We start from the raw sequence: 21,259 nt of genomic DNA, 5'->3' as shown, positions 1-21,259 counted from the left end.
TAATATAAAAAGTTAGTATATATAATGATGTGGTGTGGTGTGGTTTGAACCGCATTTATAAAATTTAAAATCAGAAACCGCACCGCACCGCACCGTGCGGTTTGGAAAAAATACAAACCGCAACCGCACCGCGAAGGGTTCTAAACCGCAAATTGTGGTGCGGTGTAGGCGGTTTGTGCGGTGTGGGCGGTTTTATGAACACCCCTAGAATTAACCATGCGGGACTAGTACCCTGAGCTGTTTAGGTAAAATTTCAAGGACAAAATTCCTATAAGGAGGGGATAGTTGTAACATCCCAAATTTCCAAATGGGGCTTAGTGCCCATATTAGGGGGCCGGGAGGCAATAATCACTACAAGAAAAAATGCTTTTAATAACACCAAAAATGTGTTATCAAAACATACCATAACACTTTTTGATGTGTTAAGACCGACTATGTTATCGTAGGTCAGGATACTTTACATAACACTTTATCATTGTTATACAGATGTGTTATTATACTGTCAACGATAACACAATTTCTGTGTTATTTTAATAAATAGATAAGTGTTTAATTATGTTATTTATAGTCGATTATATAACACATTTCAATACTTATAAATTTGTGTTATACTACACTTTAGTATAACACTTTTTTTGTGTTATACTACACTTTAGTATAACACATATTTTGTGTTATACTACACTTTAGTATAACACATTATTTGTGTTATACTACACTTTAGTATAACACATGTGTTATATTAGCTTAGAGAAACATAATCTTTTTTTACTTACACAAAACTAGGAAAACAAATATGAAAGTTGAAGCCAAATAAGGTAACATAAATAGATTTTTATTAATTACTCAAATGTAATTACAATATTTAGTCTACTAGTCTAAGCTTAAGAAATCATATTACAACATAATTTATGCCCAATTCAGATTCCTTTATCACTAAATACAAAACAAGAAATGTATACAAAAATTAGTGAAATACATTCTTCCATTCTAAAGGCATCAACTACAAATGTTGTCAAGAATTGCTCCAAAGAAATCATCTCAATATACCTGCACATTGTAAAAAAAAATGACGAAAGTATAAGGCTATATATGCACATTGCTCCAAAGAATTTCTTTGTAATGATGAAAGCCATAAAAGCTATAAAGTATAAAGCTATTTATGCACATAAATATTAATATTAATAATTATACAAGTTCACAAAATGACGAAATGCTAGTTGATAAACAGAAAACATATCCCTTAGTATCAAGACACAAACCTCTATCGAAATAGCCAGGTCAATCACCACGCTTGTGACATATCCCAAGACAAGGTCAATGACACCTCTTGCAAATGATGAAGATCCAATGCCTACATCAATCTGCAAAATAGACAGTTAAGCTGTCATTTTCTACAATTTAGTATCCCATAGAGAAAAAAAAATAGGTTTGCAAATTATCATATTACTTCAGTAGCCAAAGGGCAAAAGTAAATGTTTCTATAAAACTGAAAACTTAACTTCTCTTTATTTAGTGTAACAATAAAAATAATTAAAGAAATAAATAATACTTAATGTGACATCTAGGCAAGTAAGATGTTTGACAAAAGAAAGTATTAAAAAAAGAAATACCCTAAACTATTAAAAAAGAAAGTAATCACTATAGATTACTTGGACAAAAGAAAGATGAAACAATTAAAATATTATCTATTATTAAAAACAGTCAACAATATTCATAAGAACTCATTAGCCTAAAAAATTATAGAGGTATGTTGACTTACAAGACCCAGTCTTGGATACTTGCCTAAAATATGCCAAAAGGTACCTAACATAGTGACATGGTGTGCTAAAAATATAATGATATATTATTATGGCCAATTTACCGTTAAAGAGGGTGACACAATTCAATATAAGCAATCACTTGTCACGGTTGTTTCAGACATTGTGAAAGGTAAAATCAGACTTAATGGCTATGAAGGAATGGAAATAATGGCCAAAAAAAATTCCAGTAATGTAAACCGGAAAATACGATGTAATACTCTGTTTTGTCTTTAGAAAACATTGCCCCCCAAAAAAACTCAGCAATGAAGGCTGGAAATAGACAAAAATCAGCAACAAAGACTTTGAAGAAACTAACCTAGAATAGAACCAAGCTCTGACACATGACTCATTCAAATCTCTCTAAGTGTCTCTGTCTAATTGTAAATACATGATATGTGTGCATGCTATCCAGAAATGTAGATCATGTTAGGCTAATTCTAGTTAAAACCTGGTTCATGTCAACAATAGCTGCATATCTTCCAACTAACAGTGAAAATATACTAATCAATTTAATTGATGAAGAACAGAGAAATAACAGTCTTTACAGCACAAAAACTACAAAAAATCATGATTAAAATGCAATGCAATAAATCCAATATGTTAACAATACTCTGGAACTTTGACTCTTTTATCTATGAAAGAGAGCTAAGTAAAACCTCCATATATAGCACCTAGAATCTTAATCAACAAGAATGTGCATATTTTTTTATAAAATAAACAGGGCTTATAATCAATAACCAAAACAGAGTGTTAGTGGCACCACACATATGAGAACATAATTAAGAAAGTTTCATGCACCTTTAAACAAAAATACAAATTTCAAGCCATGCTAAGTCAAGCTAATTTCAGCAGCAAAAAAAATTGTCAAGCTAATTAATAAGTACTATTATAGCTAATAAAATATATACAATATAAGCAATACATGCCAATAGAAATATCTTGATTGCATAGATACTGTATACCCAGATTTCGAGCCATGTTAAATGTGACCTCGAAAGCTGGATTCGCAGCAAATGAACTCGTAGAGTTCGAAGTATGCTCCAGGATTAAATATCGAGCCTGCAAGATTGAGACGACCTCGAAATGTTCACAATCTCGAAGGGTAGCTCCCGAGATGCATCTATCCTCAGGGATGACCTCGGATTAGGGGTTCCGAGCCTGACGCGCGTACGATCTCGAAAGCCATGTGACCTCGGGAGATGTCATTAGCTCGAACGTTGATGAGAGACCTGGGAGAATAAGGCCTTAGAGATATATGATAATAACCTTGAACATCTACAAGTGTTGTCCATAAGAGACGTAGTCTACATTTATTACTATAAATCCCCTAAAATCGTGGGATATTATTTGATTAGTTATACGCCCCTGGTCTTCAGGGGACGTTTCCTTTTATATCGGATTACAGGCATTTAAAGCCATTTAATTTATTTACACAAAAAGAGTAACTACCCAAAATATGTGGGATAGTATTCTGCAACCTTCTCTATAAATAGAGAGGTCATGCACCATTGTAAAGGACCAAATTTCTGAATCTTGAGAGAAAACTCTGAAGAATTCTTGCTTAAAGAATTTTCAGAGATAATCTTGAGTTTAATAACAAAGACTCGTGGACTAGGCAGATTTAACTGCTGAACCACGTAAAAATCGTGTTTTGTATTGTCATATTTTAATTGACCATTATTAGTTATTGTTTACGTGCTCTTCTTTCACTGTTGACGAAAAACGGCGTCAACAGTTTGGTGCTTTCATTGAGAGCCTTAAGCATTCATCCCTGAAAAAGTCATGGCCACTAACAATCAGAACACACCTGAAGAGAATTATCCAAGACGTCCTGGGAAACAGCCAATGGAAAACCCAGATGTTGAAGAAAGAAGTGGATCTTCCGATTCCCGGGAACCACCTGCCCCACCAAGGGATGAGGATATGTATTACAATCCTGAGCGATATGTTCCCATTGTGGAACTTGAAAACCGGCAATTGAAGCAGCAGTTGGCAGAGGCCAATAAACAGAATGAGGGATTGGCAAGGATAGCCGCAGAGGCGCAAGTAGCTCAGCCCCCGCCTCCGCGCGAAAACCAAGTCCCTCCTCCAAGGGACGTGCACGTTCCTCCCTGTAGACCACGTGGGCGTCCACGAAAAGATGCTGCCACAAGGAGGCCAGCTCAACCTCCGGCACCAGCAGAGTCATCCGCTCCACCTAGGCCCCAGAGGAGTACTCGGGCTCAGGCCCCGGCTAACCCGCCTGTGGAGGTACCTGCAGGAACTGAGAATAACCGAACCCCTACAGAGGCTCGGACTCAGATACCTGGGAGCGCACCAAATGTGACCGACCCATCTCGGGCAAATTCTGGACCGTCTAGGCCGCGACATGGGTGGCAGCCACCGTCGTCTATACGGTTCCCTCCATCACCCATAAGATATCCTTCGCCCCCCCGTAGGAACGCTTAACCCATTCGAGATCAGGGCGAAGGGCGTGCGGGAGGAAGACAAGGAAACGGGGAGGTTTTCCAGGAGCGGAGAGGCGCCCCATCTGAAAAAAGTCAAACATCTTGGTCTCGCACGGCGGAGACGAGGCGACGTGGGAAGAATCCATCACGAAATAACCAAGCAACGAGTTTTACCAGTGATGATTCCGGAGATACCAGGTCGGTCAGTAAGCATGACCGAGGTCGTAAGAATACTGGAAGCCGCAGAAATTGTCCCGACCTGCGAGATCACCTGAATTAGAGTCGGGGTAATGGTGACCCAATAAATCCGGACCTGAGGGACCGCTTGAATAGACGTAGAGATCCCTTGCGGAGACGCGAGCCTGGAATCACGATCAATGACAATCAATTCCAGAAAGTACCTCTTACGGACCCAGTCCAAGAAAGAATCGATCAGCTTGAAAAAGCCTTTAGGCTTTTGAAGAATGAATGAGAAAATGGTCGATATGAGGACTCTGACGAGGAGCTCGAGCCGTTTGCTCCCCATATTTCCAATACTCCATTTCCTCAAGGGTTTCGGATCCCTCACGTCCCAACATTCGAAGGGAAGACTGACCCCTGTAGTCACCTGAGCACGTTCAACACCATAATGAGAGCCAGTAACGTGGGTTACGAGCTCAGATGCATGTTGTTTCCAGCATCATTGACAGGACCTGCCAAAAGTTGGTTCGAAAAATATAAGAGACACTCAATAACTTCTTGGGAGCAGTTGTCTAAAGACTTTAAGAAGCAGTTCAGAGCAATGATGGGGGTCAGACCAGTGGCATCAACCTTAACTAACATCCAACAACAGCCGGGCGAAACACTAAAAAGTTATTTAACAAGGTTTAATCTGGAAGTCGCTCGAGCTCGGGACGTGGATGACAGTGGGCACCTAATGGCTGTCCGAGCTGGCGTAATGCCGGGAAGTGCCCTTTGGGACGACATGCAAAGAAAACCAGTAAGGTCCATAACCGAGTTTAACAGACGAGCGCAGAGGTTTGTCAATGTAGAGGAAGCGAGGTTGACGCTCAATGCGACTTCCCAGCCCGAAACTACAACGATAAACGTCAACTCTGCCTCAACCTCGGCGGACCCAGCAGCTCCAAAGCCTGTCGCGGAAAATCCCTCCAAGAGGAAAAAGAACGAAGGAAGTAACCCCGAAGCAGAGGGAGGAAAGAAAAAGAAAGAGGAGAGGTATTTCTCCGTGTATAGAGTATACACCGAGCTCAACGAGTCTCGGGAGAACATATACCTGGCTAATGAAAACCAGGTCCCCTTTAGGCGTCCGGACCCGATGAGAAATTAAAAATCCAAGAGGGACTCCAGTAAGTACTGCCGATTTCACAGAGACATCAGGCATACAACCGATGAATGTCGACAACTGAAGGACGAGATCGAAGGATTGATCTCGAGAGGTTACTTCCGGCAATATGTCAAAAACCAGAGTACTAGTCAGGCGGCCGCGAGCCAGAGAATAGCCGCGCCTCCGGTGGCACAAAACAATAATGCCCGAGCTCGGGAAGAAGATAGGCCCCTGCCGATAGATGGAGAGGATGTAATAACCATCTTGGGAGGGCCTCATCTTGCAGGGGTGGGTAGGAATGCCCAAAAGAGATATGTTAACGAGCTGAAGACTGGGGACGGGTCTCCTTATGAAACCGAACCTAGGGCTCCAAAAAGCCAGAGGATTGAGACACAACCAATAACCTTCACTGAGGAAGACGCATCCCATGTCCAGTTTCCTCACCATGATCCGTTGGTCATTACTCTTCAGCTGGCCAATAAAAGGGTCCACCGAGTTCTCATAGATAATGGGAGCTCAGTCAACATCCTTTATAAAGCAACCCTCGAGAAGATGGGACTCTCCCTTCGCGACCTGAAAGCATGTGCAACTACTTTGTACTGCTTTTCAGGAGAAGGAACCGCCTGCATGGGATCCATCGAGCTCCCCGTAACCTTGGGAGACTACCTAGTCTCGGCAACCAAGATAATGGAGTTCGTGGTAGTAGACTTACCATCGGCCTACAATGTACTGCTCGGGAGACCCACCCTGGTCGGGCTGGGGCAGTATCATCAGTGAGGCATCTGGCCCTTAAGTTCCCGACCCCCAGCGGAGTCGGGACATTGAAAGGAGACCAATTAGCAGGGAGGGAATGCTACAACATCTCCTTGAGGGGAAAGAAACAGACGAGCGCACAAGCACTCGTCATCATAAAAAACAAAGATGGAACGGTCTTAGAGATTGACGAAGAGATTGATCCAAGGATTAAGGAGAAAGTTGACCTCGAACCTTTAGAGGAGCTCGAAGAAATTCAGCTCGAGGAAGCTGATCCCTCGAAGAAGGTGAAGATCGGAAAACACCTCCAAGATGAGACAAAATAGCAATTAATTTGCTTTTTGAAGAAAAACCAGGATGTCTTCGCATGGTCACACTCAGACATGGTGGGGATAAGCCCGAATATAGCAAGCCACACACTGAACATAGACAAAAGCTTCCCCCCGAAGCAACAAAAGCGAAGACAGCTGGACAAAGACAGAAAGAAAGCACTAAAGGAGGAGGTTGACAGGTTAAAGGCAAACCGATTCATTAGGGATGCCTTTTACCCTGACTGGGTTGTCAATCCGGTGTTGGTCCCAAAGCCCAATGGGACGTGGCGAACCTGTATTGACTACAGATCTCAACAAAGCTTGCCCAAAAGACTGTTTTCCGTTACCAAGGATTGACCAGCTCGTGGATGCCACGGCGGGGCACGGTCTGATGTCGTTCATGGATGCCTATTCTGGATACAACCAGATTCCCATGCATGCCCCCGACCAAGAACATACGAGCTTTATAACGGATAAGGGGCTATACTGCTATAATGTCATGCCATTCGGGCTCAAGAATGCTGGGGCCACATACCAGCGGCTCGTAAACATGATGTTTTCAGAACAAATAGGGAACAACATGGAGGTTTATGTTGATGACATGCTTGTTAAGTCTCAACTCAACAAAAACCATGTTGATGACCTCGAAGAGTGCATCGGCGTGCTCCGAAAGTATAACATGAAGCTAAATCCTCAGAAGTGCACTTTTGGGGTATCTTCAGGAAAATTTCTGGGCTTTATTGTGAACTCTCGTGGAATCGAGGCTAACTCTGACAAGATTAAGGCCCTGATTGACATACCCTCACCTCGAAGGCACAAAGATGTCCAAAGTTTGACTGGCAGGATGGCAGCCCTAAGCAGATTCATCTCGAAATCTACGGATCGTGGTCTTCCATTTTTCAACTTATTGAGAGGAGGTAAGAAGTTTGAATGGACGGAGGAATGCGAGCTGGCCTTTCAGGAGCTCAAAAAGCACCTTGCGGAACCACCCATCCTGTCAAAACCTGAAACGGGAGAAGTACTGTACCTATACCTTTCAACCACCGAACACGCGATAAGCGCAGTGCTCGTTCGAGAAGAAGAGAAGGTGCAAAGACCCGTTTACTACATCAGTAAAAGATTACTAGGGGCAGAGTCAAGATACCCATTGATGGAGAAACTCGCGCTCAGTTTAATTCATTCATCTTGTAAACTCTGCCCCTACTTTCAGGCGCATCCCATCCATGTGCTGACTGATCAACCACTTAGGCAAGTCTTGTCTAAACCAGAAGCTTCAGGTCGACTTCTTAAATGGGTTGTTGAGCTCGGACAGTTCGAGATCACCTACCACCCAAGAACGACCATTAAGGCACAGGCATTGGCAGACTTTATAGTGGAATGTACTGGTATAGCTGACGACGAGGTAATAACCACGGCCCACGAGCTGTGGAAACTGTACGTCGACGGCTCATCAAATGAAAATGGAGCGGGGGCAGGGGTCATTTTGGTTACCCCCGCAGGGAGCAGATTTCATTCTGCCTTAAGATTTGGCTTCAAAGCATTGAATAATGAGGCCGAATACGAGGCTTTACTCGCGGGACTTCGTATAGCAAAGGAGCTCAAAGCAAGAGCTATACATTGCTACAGTGACTCCCAGCTCGTGGTTAATCAAATCTTGGGAGAATACCAGGCTCGTGGCACGAGAATGGCAGCTTATTTGGAGAAGGCAAAATCCGCGTTAGAGTGTTTCGAATTCTATACAATCGAACAGGTTCCCCGCGAGCAGAACTCGAATGCAGATGCCTTAGCTCGATTCGCCACATCCACCGAAAATGAAGAACTAAATGTTGTACCCATAGAACACCTATCAGCACCTAGCATTAACGAGCCAGAAGAGGAAGATGTGTGTATGATCGAAACAGAGCCAACCTGGATGACCCCAATAGTTGATTATCTCGAAAACGGAGTCCTTCCAAAAGATCGGAACCAGGCTCGAAAGTTGATGTATCAACTTCCCCGTTACACAATTTTGGATGGAAAGCTATACCGAAGGGGATATTCCATGCCATTACTTAGGTGCGTAACCCCTCCCGAAGCTAAGAAAATCATTAAAGAAATTCATGAAGGGTTCTGCGGAGACCACACCGGGGGGCATATCCTGTCCAAGAAGATCATACGCCAAGGATATTTCTGGCCAACCATCAAAACAGATTCTTTCGAGTACGTGAAGAAATGCGACAAATGCCAGAGATTCGCCACGATACCCCAAGCTCCACCATCCGAGCTGACCATGATGACTTCCCCATGGCCTTTCGCGGTATGGGGCATCGACCTCATAGGCTCTCTCCCGACTGGCAAAGGCGGAGTAAAATATGTTGTAGTCACCGTGGATTACTTCACAAAGTGGACGGAAGCTGAACCATTGGCAACTATAACTTCAAAAAAGATCCTTGATTTTGTGGTAAAAAGCATCGTGTGCCGATATGGGGTACCAAGGAAGATCGTATCCGACAACAGAACCCAGTTCGATTGTGACTTGTTCACCAACTTTTGTGAAAAGAACGGCATAATAAAGAGTTTTTCGTCAGTAGCTCACCCTCAAGCGAATGGCCAGGTCGAGGCGGTGAACAAAACTCTCAAAAGTTCTCTGAAGAAAAAGTTGGAGGAAGCGAAGGGACGGTGGCCCGAAGAATTGCCCCAAGTCCTTTGGGGATATAGGACCACAGCTCGAACATCAACAGGGCATACCCCGTTCTCTCTAGCATACGGCTGCGAGGCAATGTTGCCCATCGAGGTCGAAATCCCAACGATCCGAACCCAGATTTATGATCAAAGTTCAAACCACACTCAGCTCGAGGAAACCTTAGACTTGATTGAAGAAAAGAGAGAAGAGGCTCAGCTGAGAAACGCTGCTTACCAGCAGCGAACTACCAGGTATTTCAACAAGAGGGTTCGAGATCGAAAGTTCGGAATGGGAGATCTGGTGTTGAGATGCGTATTTTTGGCAACACAAGATCCAGCAGCTGGAGTGCTCGGGCCGAATTGGGAAGGACCGTACCAGATAGAGTCAGTCATCCGTCCCGGTGTGTACAAACTTGCGAGATTGGACGGGAGCCTGGTACCGCGAGCATGGAATGGCGAACACCTTAGACCTTACTACCAGTAGTGTAGGAAAAGTGTTGCCTGTAACCATGAATTTCTATCTGTATTAGTTTGTTTGCTTTTGAATTCCATCAAATAAAGATCTATTTCGTTCAATATATTATCTCTTTTTATTTTTGCAATCTCTCTTAATTTAATAACCTATGGTCACACTCATAGGATATTAAGGGGGCATCATTGGTATATATACCATCAGCTTAAAAAATAAAAATACATAAGTATTTGCATATAACCAGATACGCGAGCTTAGATAGTTCGGACATAACCGAATTATCAAAAACATGAAGTATTTGGATATAACTAGGTACGCGAGCTTAGATAGTTCGGACATAACCGAATTATCAAAAACATGAAGTATTTGGATATAACCAGGTAAGCGAGCTTAGATAGTTCGGACATAACCGAATTATAAAAAACATGAAGTATTTGGATTTAACTAGGTACGCGAGCTTAGATAGTTCGGACATAACCGAATTATCAAAAACACGAAGTATTTGGACATAACCGGGTACGCGAGCTTAGATAGTTTGGACATAACCGAATTAACAAAAACATAAAGTATTTGGATGTAACCAGATACGCGAGCTTAGATAGTTCGGACAAAACCAGATTATCAAAAGATAATAACGCTTAGATTTAACCAGATGTGCAAACTTAATAGGTTTGGAACAAACCAGCCAAAAAATTAATCGACGATAAGTAGGAACCTAAACCTACTTCGAGATAAGTCGAGATCGAGGCTGGAATATCTTAAAGAAAAATAGTTTTGAACTCTTAACCTTGGAGTAAAGACCGAGGACGAGGAAAAGTGACTAAGCAAAAAAGATATAACCAAACCATTCACGTTACATACCATATAAGTACTTTTGGGTTCATGGTTAAAGTAATATCCGACTTTGATGAATAACGAGGTCGGAAGCGGATAATTCGAACAAACTATGCATGAATGCATCGAGTTTCGAGCCTATATCCAAACTATGTTTGTGTGAAGAAATAAACATAAACAACTCATTCATATAAAATGTGCAAAATATTTCGAGCTGAGAAATGTTAAGCATATATAGGTCAATAATAAAAGAAATTGTATCAGCCCCGTGGGCATAAATTAAAATAATTACAAAAATAAGGGGACGCAGCCCCAATAAATGATTTCCCCGTGACCAGATTTAAGAAGGAGGAGTCTCTTGGGCCTTCTCAGCATCAGTAGCACCGGACCCTCCAGGACGAATATCATGACTATCCTCCTGGACTCCCTCCGAAACGGCCTCACGAGCAGCCTCTTCCGCCTCAAGCCGAGCATTCCACCTGTCAAGAAGTGTCGCCTCGTGAGGACCTAAGAAGCTGGTATCCAGGTCTTCATTGTTGGCCCACATTCGGTACATGGCCGAGTCAACCGCCTGGTCCTTCTTCTCTCTGTACTCAGCAAGGAGACGAGCTTTTTCATCCTCCATAATATCAAAGGTGGCGGCCTTTTCCTCTTCGAGTTTCTTGTTGGTCTCCTGGAGCCGAGTGATCTCCTTCTTAAGATCTGCGAGCTCGGCATTCTCCTTCTCAAGCTCCTCGAGCTTAGCTTTCAACTTCCCGAGCTCGGTGGTCATGCCCTCAAGCTCCTTAGCTCCTGCATCAAGCTTTGCATTTGCTGCCTTCAGATCATCGCTTGCTTTGAGGTGGAGATCCTTCGCCTCCTGAGCATGAGACTTGCTCGAGTGGATCTCGTTGTTCAACTTATAGTTGAGCTGGGCAGTAAAGGAAAGAGACTGACAAAGGAAAAAATCATCATTAGCTCCAGGTCAGTGTGATTATAACCAAGAAGTAGGACTGTAGAAGGACACTTACCGCGGCAGCGAGCTCGATACTCTTCTCATAGAGGACAGTGCAGTCTTGGGTATCATTCAAGAATTGCCATTGGGGAGCTTCGAGACTGCCAAAGCTCTGGCTGATTCGGGACATAACATCTGAGACCAGCGTAGACCCATGGGACCCAGCGGCATTGTCAACCACATATGTATCCATGTGGGTAGAAACTGACAGCTTCTGAGCTCGAGAAGTAGAAGGCTTTCTAGAAGGTGGACCAAGTGTCGATCGAACCACTACAGGAAGTTGGGGCTTGGTCGTGTTAGAGGCATCGACCTGCGAAGTCGATGCCACAGTTGCGACACTGACATGCGAAGACGGCGCCGTGATGGAGCTGGTAACAAGAGGAGCTGGGGGAGGAGGTGTCTTCTCGGTCCTTTTGGGAACTTTGGTGGGCCGATCCACCTTTCGAGATGGTGCCCTGGGACGCTTGCTCCTTTTGGCGCCACCACTCTCGATGATATTGTCGAGGTCGGAGTCCATGGCACCTGCACAGTTCCAATCGGAGTTAGACATAATGATAATAAGCTTGGAAAATAAAAGAAAAAAAAAACCAAGTAAAGAAAAGACCTAACTGGAACTCTCCCTCGAACTAGAGCTCGGGGACCATGAAATTCCCCTATCTTCAGAAGAGGCGGGGGGAGTACCTTCCCTATAGGTGGGTGTCAACCTCGAAAGGTCCCTATAATCGTTGGTCCCGTATTGGACAGCTATCCCGTTCCACACCTCGTCCGAAGTATACATGGTGTCATACTTCCCGAGCCCACTATCAAATCTATGAACACAGTCGTCTACCTAATTCCATATGTAGAAGTGGTATCTATCATGCGGGCATGAAACTAACCTATTGGGATTATGCTTTAGTAAGGTGGGGGACCACATTCTCGAGGTATGGAGGGCTTTACCTTCATCCGAATCTGGGCTCGAGGCTTCGTCATTGGCCTCGTTCCCCGATGGCGGACTCCTGCTACGGACTGGAAGTGGGGGCCTCGCCTCTCTCCTTGGAGGGAGGACGCCTGTGGGCAAAGGCACCTGCTCCCAATGTTCATACTTTTTATTGGACCAGTCAGAGGTGGACTGGCCCTCTCCCAAAAGTCTGAAAGCTCGGAGCTTGTCCTCATGTAAAAGATACAAGAGAGACCTCCTGCCATGAGGGAGTTGGAGCAGGGTCTCTCTATGCCCCTTCATTGTCTCGTCAGGAGTGGGACGCTGAAAATTGGCTGAAAAGCAAGACACATTTCAACTAAGTACGGATCTAACAGCTAAAATCCCGAGCACAGAGATAAAGAAAACTGGAATACTTACGAATCCGCCTGAACGAGAAGTATCGAGACGGGGACAGGCCGTCTGTCCAGAAGAAGGCTTTTTTGAAATCAGGTGGATGATTGGGGAGATCTTCAAAGACCTTTTTCTCTTTGGGATAGCTTGAAAGATAATAAAATCCATCTCCTCCCCGAGCTCGGGAGGGGTTGCTTTTCAGACAAAAGAGATATAAAATCTCCTGAGGCGAAGGCCCTTCCCACTCCAGCTCGTGGTATAGCAACCTCAGGGCAGACAGCACCCTGTACGAATTGGTGTTGAGCTGGAACGGAGCCAACCCAACAAAATCCATGAAGTCCTTGAAAAAAGACTTCAAAGGCAACAGTGCCCCCGCCTTCATGTGTTCCTGGCTCCATGCCGCGTATCTCAGCTTGGTGTCACGGTCCCCAGGGGCGAAACAGCTTCGTTCGTGGTCGGCCGGAGCTCGACACTTCAAAGAACCTGACAAGCTGAGGCCATGGAGGGTCAGGATGTCAGTTATTTGACTAGTCGAGGTAACCGAGCTCCAATAGTGCTCGGCCTCGAACATTTCTTTCCTCGGCTGTGAGGAAGAAGGCTCCCCCATCAGAGAAAATTGAAGTTCTCCTGGACTGTACGCGACAGTGACCTTTAATGCGGGGTCGAGGGGGATCGGCCTAGGCCCTGAGTTGGACTCTGGATAAAGGGCCTCCCGGAGAATTCTCCTCTTCTTCTCTATGACCTCGTCTATTTGGCGGCGATAATGAGCTCGAATATCCTCCTGCTCGCGCGCAAGCTCGTACTCCCGAATCCGTCGTTGATTCCGAGCGAACAATGATTCCGGGCTCGGGGTTTTTGGCTCGTAAGGGATTGTCAGCAACGACCCCCACCATCTTTCCAGATTCTGTGACATCTAGCAAGAAAGAAAAAATGGTGAGGGCCATGCATGCAAGAATTACGAGCTCGATAGGACGAGCTCGGAGTTTAGTAACAAAATAAGCTCGATGTTAAGACCCTTATTAAGGACGTGCGTTCCACGAGAAAGGGAGGAGAGTAGACAATTTTTTGAAAATCCTGAAAATCAGGGGAAAAAGAGTGGTGGATAACCAGAAAAGGCAACCTTGGGTTTCGTTCATTTGTCAAAGCCAAGGTTTTCTACCCGAAATCTTGGTGTACAAGAAACGTCTCTTAAAATTTTAAAACCCAGAAAATAGAAATCTTGCTCAAACACCAAAACTGGGTATGAACCAGTGATGTAAACTCAGTAAGGAAATCTAAAAAAAAAACAAAAGAGCCTATCGGATAAAAATTCCCTAACGTATTGTGCTAAGAAAACTAGTACCTTCAAAGACATAACAAGAACACTATGGACAAAAACTGGCACAAGGGAAGATAAAAATTGCACACTTACACAATAATGGCGATTGCAGAGAAATCGTTGACTGAAGGAGAGGATGCAGATATGAGCTCACGGTCTCGAACAAACTGGTGGTCCTCTGTTTCTTCGGTTGAGAAAACATGCACAAGCAAGAAATCCTCAGGGATAGTCTCTGGTTTTGCTCTTTTTCTTGCTTCTGATGAACGAAAATAAAAAAGAAGATGATGAATGGGGTCTTATGTATATAGATGGAAAAAGGGGATTAATCTGGGGCGTTGAATAAAATCCTTGCAAGATCCAACGGATGGGGATTACTGATAAGATGGTACAGAAAATGTGGCAGATGAATGATCGTGGGCAGGTTTCCAAGGTACTCAAGTACCATAAGTGAGCAATACCCAACTGACGCGTGTCCATTTTCAAGTGTATGACGGTCCGGTTCCCGAAGAAAGTAGTTCAAAAGTTTCCTTCTCTTAGGATTCGAACAAATACTTTTGAGGGGGCAAGATGTTATACCCAGATTTCGAGCCATGTTAAATGTGACCTCGAAAGCTGGATTCGCAGCAAATGAACTCGTAGAGTTCGAAGTATGCTCCAGGATTAAATATCGAGCCTGCAAGATTGAGACGACCTCGAAATGTTCACGATCTCGAAGGGTAGCTCCCGAGACGCATCTATCCTCAGGGATGACCTCGGATCAGGGGTTCCGAGCCTGACGCACATACGATCTCGAAAGCCATGTGACCTCGGGAGATGTCATTAGCTCGAACGTTGATGAGAGACCTGGGAGAATAAGGCCTTAGAGATATATGATAATAACCTTGAACATCTACAAGTGTTGTCCATAAGAGACGTAGTCTACATTTATTACTATAAATCCCCTAAAATCGTGGGATATTATTTGATTAGTTATACGCCCCCTGGTCTTCAGGGGACGTTTCCTTTTATATCGGATTACAGGCATTTAAAGCCATTTAATTTATTTACACAAAAAGAGTAACTACCCAAAATATGTGGGATAGTATTCTGCAACCTTCTCTATAAATAGAGAGGTCATGCACCATTGTAAAGGACCGAATTTCTGAATCTTGAGAGAAAACTCTGAAGAATTCTTGCTTAAAGAATTTTCAGAGATAATCTTGAGTTTAATAACAAAGACTCGTGGACTAGGCAGATTTAACTGCTGAACCACGTAAAAATCGTGTTTTGTATTGTCATATTTTAATCGGCCATTATTAGTTATTGTTTACGTGCTCTTCTTTCACTGTTGACGAAAAACGGCGTCAACAGATACAAAAACAGCATTAAATAATCTAAAAGGTTAAGTTGATATACAATAAGGTAGTATGTACTACTTAACAATACCAAACAATGTAATTAAAGTTCCTATTAACTGCTACGTTGAGTTAACAATTTGGACTAATTCTATATAAATATATCTTGCATTATACACAAAGCCATGTCGTAAAGAAGTTACCTTCCCTTCTTCACTTTGTCAGATACAGCTCTATAAGCATACTTCCACCAAGAACGAGGATCAGATTTCACGGAAACATGTGGATGAAAATGCACATATTTTAAGCGTTGATTAAAGGCAGAAAAGTTATCAGCTAGTTTTAACATATCCTTGTATCCATCCTGCAACAACAAGATACTAAAAATTTTCAAGGCCAATCAAAACATGCCTCCAAGTATCCAATCACAGTTGAATTATGAAATTAAACCTTTGATAAACAGAGAATGACATCATCCAGAATATACTTTGCATTTCCTGTAATTGGTTCCAGAATATAAGTGTGCTGTTTGACAATTCTATCAGCAGGTTTGCCTTCTTTAGTGCCATATCTAAAAACCTGAAGCAAATAAATGATCAAAGTTTCATAGTTTGAACATGCCCTCAACATATGTAACTGCAAGAATAAACTAAATATTGATTCTACCTGGACCCACTCAGAAGGAAGCTAAGAGTTTCTCCAAGGTCACACCTGCTGCAAATGGGTGACAAGGATTGCTAGAGAATAGGAAATTAAAATTCAGACAGAAAATAAGAATGTTAAGATTCCAAAATATAAAATTTAACTTGCTATTACACACCTTTCACTGTCCTCGTATCTGATATGAATATTTGAAATTGGGAGTTTCAAATTTCCAACTATAGTGTTGATAAGGGAACCCAACCATGATTGATTCTTCAAATAAAAAAATATACATATTAATACAGTTATAATCATAATTGACAACCAAATATATGTATAAACATATGTATGGTTCAAAAAGATCAAAAGGTAAATCCTAGAAAAGAATAACATCACAGCATTTGAATACTACAACCAAAACTTGATACAATATTTGTTATCAAAGATTCAAAAATAGCACATAAGACGCTTAAGAACCAAATATAAAGTTCATATACACGTACAGACACATAAGAATATAGGCATCACATAATATTTCCTTATACATTAAAAAAATTATTACCTATCGAGTATGTTAGTCACCCTTTGCTTTGTAAAGAGTCAAGTCAAGTAAATATATCAGATGTATGGATGCTAACCAACTTCGTAGAGCATAACCAACTTCTCTTACCACATCTCTCCGAACCTTCTCAAGATCATCCTCAGTTTCAGCCTCGAATTTTTCAGCATAGTATCTTTCCTTCCAACCTTTTTCCGCAAAATTAATCTGTCAAAGAACCAAAAATTTTAAACTATGAGCACAGAACAGCTCAAACTAATATACAATGGTACCTTGAAGCGTGTCATGTATAAACCTTGTCAACTTTGTAGAGGTGCTTGCTTCTTCATATCAGTTTCATATTGACTGAAATTTAAGGACACAAAGAAAAGATTTAGAAATTTGTTTTTGTTTTAATCTCATTTGTAAATTGAAAATTTTGCACTCTATCCTGTGAAAAAGTACGAGCAAAGTAAAAGTGTTAGTCTAGAAACAAAACTGGTGTAATAAACACAAACACCTAAACCAATATTTCAACATAGAATTCATGGAATAAGCTTATCCACAATGCCAGACTTTGCCACTGCAAGTTTAAAAGGTAAAACATAAACAAAGATACATAAAGTAATGATAAGAGTGCATCTACATAAACAAGCAAAGAGCTTCCCGAACCTTTCTTTAAGAACTCTGGTGGGAGAAAACCTTTCCTCCCCATGTTATTGGAGAAAACCTTCAAACAATCAACAGAAAATCCAATCAAATCAATATGTATGTTGAACCCAATTTCAAATTAACCATAGTAGAGAGCTTGTCTTAAATCAAAATCAAGAAATGAAATTTATAAACAAATTAGTCCCAATTTATGGAAAAACTTCAAATCGTCAACACACAAACCCAATCAAATCACCATGTCTGCCAAACTATGCTGACCAAAATTTCAAATTAACTAAAAAAGAGAGCTTGTCCGAAACCCAAATCAAGAAATGATCTTTAACTAAAAAAGAGAGCTTATCCGAAACCCAAATCAAGAAATGATCTTTAACTTAAAAAGAGAGCTTGTCCGAAACCCTAATCAATAAAACACATGAATAAACAAATTATTTCCAAATTAGGGAAAACCTTCAAATATTCTACATGAAACACCCAGTCCACTCAACAAGTATACTAAGCTCAAAATTCAAATTAACTAAAAAGATAACTTGTCCGACATCCTAATCAAGAAATGAACTTCTATACCTGCTTGTACTTCTTCAGACGCTTTCCATCGGTGATCTCGATGATAAACTCAGTTGAGAAGATATTAGTGAGCTTAGCACCATACCCATTTCGTCCACCAGTAGGCTATCCACGGACTGATCTCTCTGCTTGTTATTGGCAACATTGACGAGAATCTCATCAAAGATCTTGTACAGACCAGGGACGTAGCTAACGGAACGGTTGACCATCTCCTCGTTCTCGTAGACCCAAAGGTTTTGGGCGTGTTTCTCGATCGACCCAATGTAGGTATCCGGTCTGAGGAGGATGTGCTCGAGTCGCGAGGGGGAATGGAGGCGTGTTTCTCAATCGACCCACTGAAGTTTCCATAGGCGCATTTTCTAATCATCGAACGAAGGCATGCTAAAACCTGTTCAAGCACCACAAAAATCAAAACTTTCTTCACAAGAACACTAAGCAACAGAAACCCACCAAGAAAAAAACTCCATTTAAGAAGAAAAGAGAAGTCGTTCCATATTGGGTCGAGGTCGGAGCGAGAAGGGAGATTGAGGAGGGTCTGGAAATAGGACTTGTCATGGTGACCACGGAGACCAGTCTTCCTAGTTTTCCAGAGAGCAGGAATCAATTGGTCAAGAGCTTCTTCGAACTTCACCCCTTATAGCTTATGAAGTTGCTGGTACAGTGTGTTTTCTCCAACCTCTATTTCGGACCAGCTCTTGCGACGGAGCATAGAGGAATCAGAAGGAAATAATGACTTTGCCTTTTACATTTGATAAAAAAAATAAGGGTTTTACATTTAAGCGGGCTACCCAAAATTACCCAGCCATTTACATGGGCAGAAATGTTGAAGGAAAGCTCAGAAATGGGTGTCTCGGGTCTCAAAAATGGGGAAGAGAAAAGAGATGGGTGTCTCGGGATTCTCAAGTCTCAGAAATGAAAAAAAAATTCTAAGTGGCGGGATGTGCAATATATTACCGCCCTTTTACATAAAAAGTTGCCCAATATAATACTCTACCATAATACTTTTCTATTAATATTATATTGATGTGTTTTGGAAATGGGTATTTGCATTTGGTGTAGTGAATTGAATTGTTATGTGAATTATATTATAATATAATTATGCTTGCATGTTAGAAATATTAAATATGTGTTTATATGATTGAGACCACATTATTATGTGGATATGTTTGGGTTACTCGACGTGAGGCGAACCTGATGAGCAAGTTAGCGGAAAAGTCACAATGGGGTTTTATACCCGGCTCGGGGTGAGCTTAGGGGTATTTTAGTAATTTAGTACATTACCGGGAATTAGTGGGTAATGGGAAATTATTGGTAATCATGTGAAAATATTGGAGTAACGAGAATTATATGATATAAGTTATGGAGAGCGGGGGTTTGAGACAAAGGACAAAATTTCCCTTGTGAGCACTTGATGAATAGGCTAAGGGCAAGGGGCAAAATAGTCAAATTTGTCCAAGTATAGGACTTGGAGGGCTGGGAACGTATTAGAAGGGTTAGGAAACTCAATTCTCAGCAGCTCACTTACTTCCTCTCTATCTCTTGAAGTTTTGGAAGAAGTTTGGAAAATTGAAGATCAAAGCTTGGGAGTTAAGGTGATAAAGTTGGGGAACTAGAGGATTAGCTCAAGAGGACCAATATAGCAGAGGTAAGGTCTTTAATTCAAGGTTTAATTATGAAATTTCTGTGGTTATTGACTGAAGTTTAAGTTTTGCATGTTTGATAGTTGGGGAAAGAATTTTGGGTTGTTGATGGGTTTTTAATTCAGTGTTTTAGTTAGGTTTGGTTGCAGGAAAGAAGTATGTTAAGTATGGGAGTTGTGTTGGAAGATTTGGGAGAGAATTGGATGGTTTTTGGTTGGGTTCGGCTAAGGGAAAAACCCAGAAAATCTGGGTTCGAAGGGCTGGGCCGCAGCCTTGTTCTTGGTATGTCGCGACCCTACGAAGCAAGAAGGAGCCAGGAGGGCTCGGAGGTAGAGACGGGTCGCGGCGCCTCAGGGCAATGTCGCAACGCGTGTTGTTTTCCAAGGAGGCAAAGCCTCTGACTTAGAGGCGGGCCGCAGCATGGGTCCTTAGGGCCGCGACCCTTAAGGGGAAATTTGGCCTTAATGAGGATTTTAGGTCGGTAGCTTAACCATTTGGGCTCGGGGTCGATTCTACTTCTTTATTAAGTGGAACTCGACGTCCCGGAGGCTAGGATTTGGTCTGGAAGCTTTTATTCTCCAATTGTTGATGGAATTCTTTATAATGGTTGTGACTAGGGCTACGCTAAGGGCTCAAATCGGGGATCGTACTCGAAGGGGCGTCGCTAGTACTTGCATTCAGATTGAAGGAAAGAAAACTGCACCCATTATGTGGATGTGTGATTAGAGTTTAGTCAATGATGAGTATAGACATGATTAAGTTTTGGGCGTTGTTGATGAATATGATTACAATTATACTTGTGGATTTATGATTAGGTACACTGGAATGCGCATAATTATGATTATGCCTATGATTGATGTTTGAATGTATTATGCTGCATTGTAATCGTTGATATGTATGCTTTATGAGTTATGTGATTGTCTGTTGTGACTGGGAAGCTCGGTTTATAAACCAGAGGGTTATTAGGATGTTAAACGGGGATCGACTTATTAGTCGAGGGTATATTGGACTTCGCAAGGCTCGTCTTATAAGTTGAGGGTCCTGAAGCTTTGACTTATAAGTCGAGGGCATGTGAAGCTTGACTTGTAAGTCAAGGACTTAAACAACTCAGTTTATAAGCTGAGATTGGCATTGTGCACGTGGAGTGCAGGGCACCATGGCTAGGCCACCTTGGGAGTGCGACATGCACTTGACTGGCTCGAATGCCATAAAATTGAAAGGAAGTGCGTCATGCACTAGCGTGACTCTATGGTTGCTAATTTGTATAATAACTTCGCCAAATTTAGTTATTACTGTTTGATAGATCTATTAGTTTGTGAACTGTTAAATATGTTTTTTTGCTGAGTCTTTTGGCTCACATGTGCTTTGTGGTGCAGGTAAAGGTAAAGAGAAGCTCAACTAGCCATGAGTCGGAGGGCCATAGTAGTGACATGTACATATGCAGTCCACTCGACCACCACAGTCGAGATGCTTAAGGGAACTAGGGTTAAACCTAACTTTTGTCGCCTAGGTCAGCTTATTATGTAACTTGAGTGTTGTAATTGTCTTTTAAACTGATGCTTTTGGGATCCCATGTAATGAACATGTTTTTAATCAAATGAAAATGCTTATGAGTTGACCAAAAGTTTTAACACCTAAACC

General features: G+C 42.1%; 1 long non-coding RNA gene across 1 annotated transcript; it reads right to left on the bottom strand.

Moving 5' to 3' along the window:
- Positions 1–819: 819 nt before the first annotated feature.
- LOC133816156 (uncharacterized) lies at positions 820–16,121 on the bottom strand. Its single transcript, XR_009885039.1, has 4 exons — positions 16,013–16,121; positions 15,766–15,926; positions 1,263–1,364; positions 820–1,050 (listed from the first exon to the last, which is right to left on the bottom strand). It is a non-coding gene; the product is annotated as an uncharacterized LOC133816156 (long non-coding RNA).
- Between the last annotated feature and the right edge of the window lie 5,138 nt (positions 16,122–21,259).

The sequence above is a fragment of the Humulus lupulus genome, chromosome 2, assembly GCF_963169125.1.
Source record: "Humulus lupulus chromosome 2, drHumLupu1.1, whole genome shotgun sequence".
NCBI lineage: Eukaryota > Viridiplantae > Streptophyta > Magnoliopsida > Rosales > Cannabaceae > Humulus > Humulus lupulus.
The sequence above is the reverse complement of the archived record's forward strand: the minus strand, read 5'-3'. Positions and strand labels throughout refer to the sequence as shown.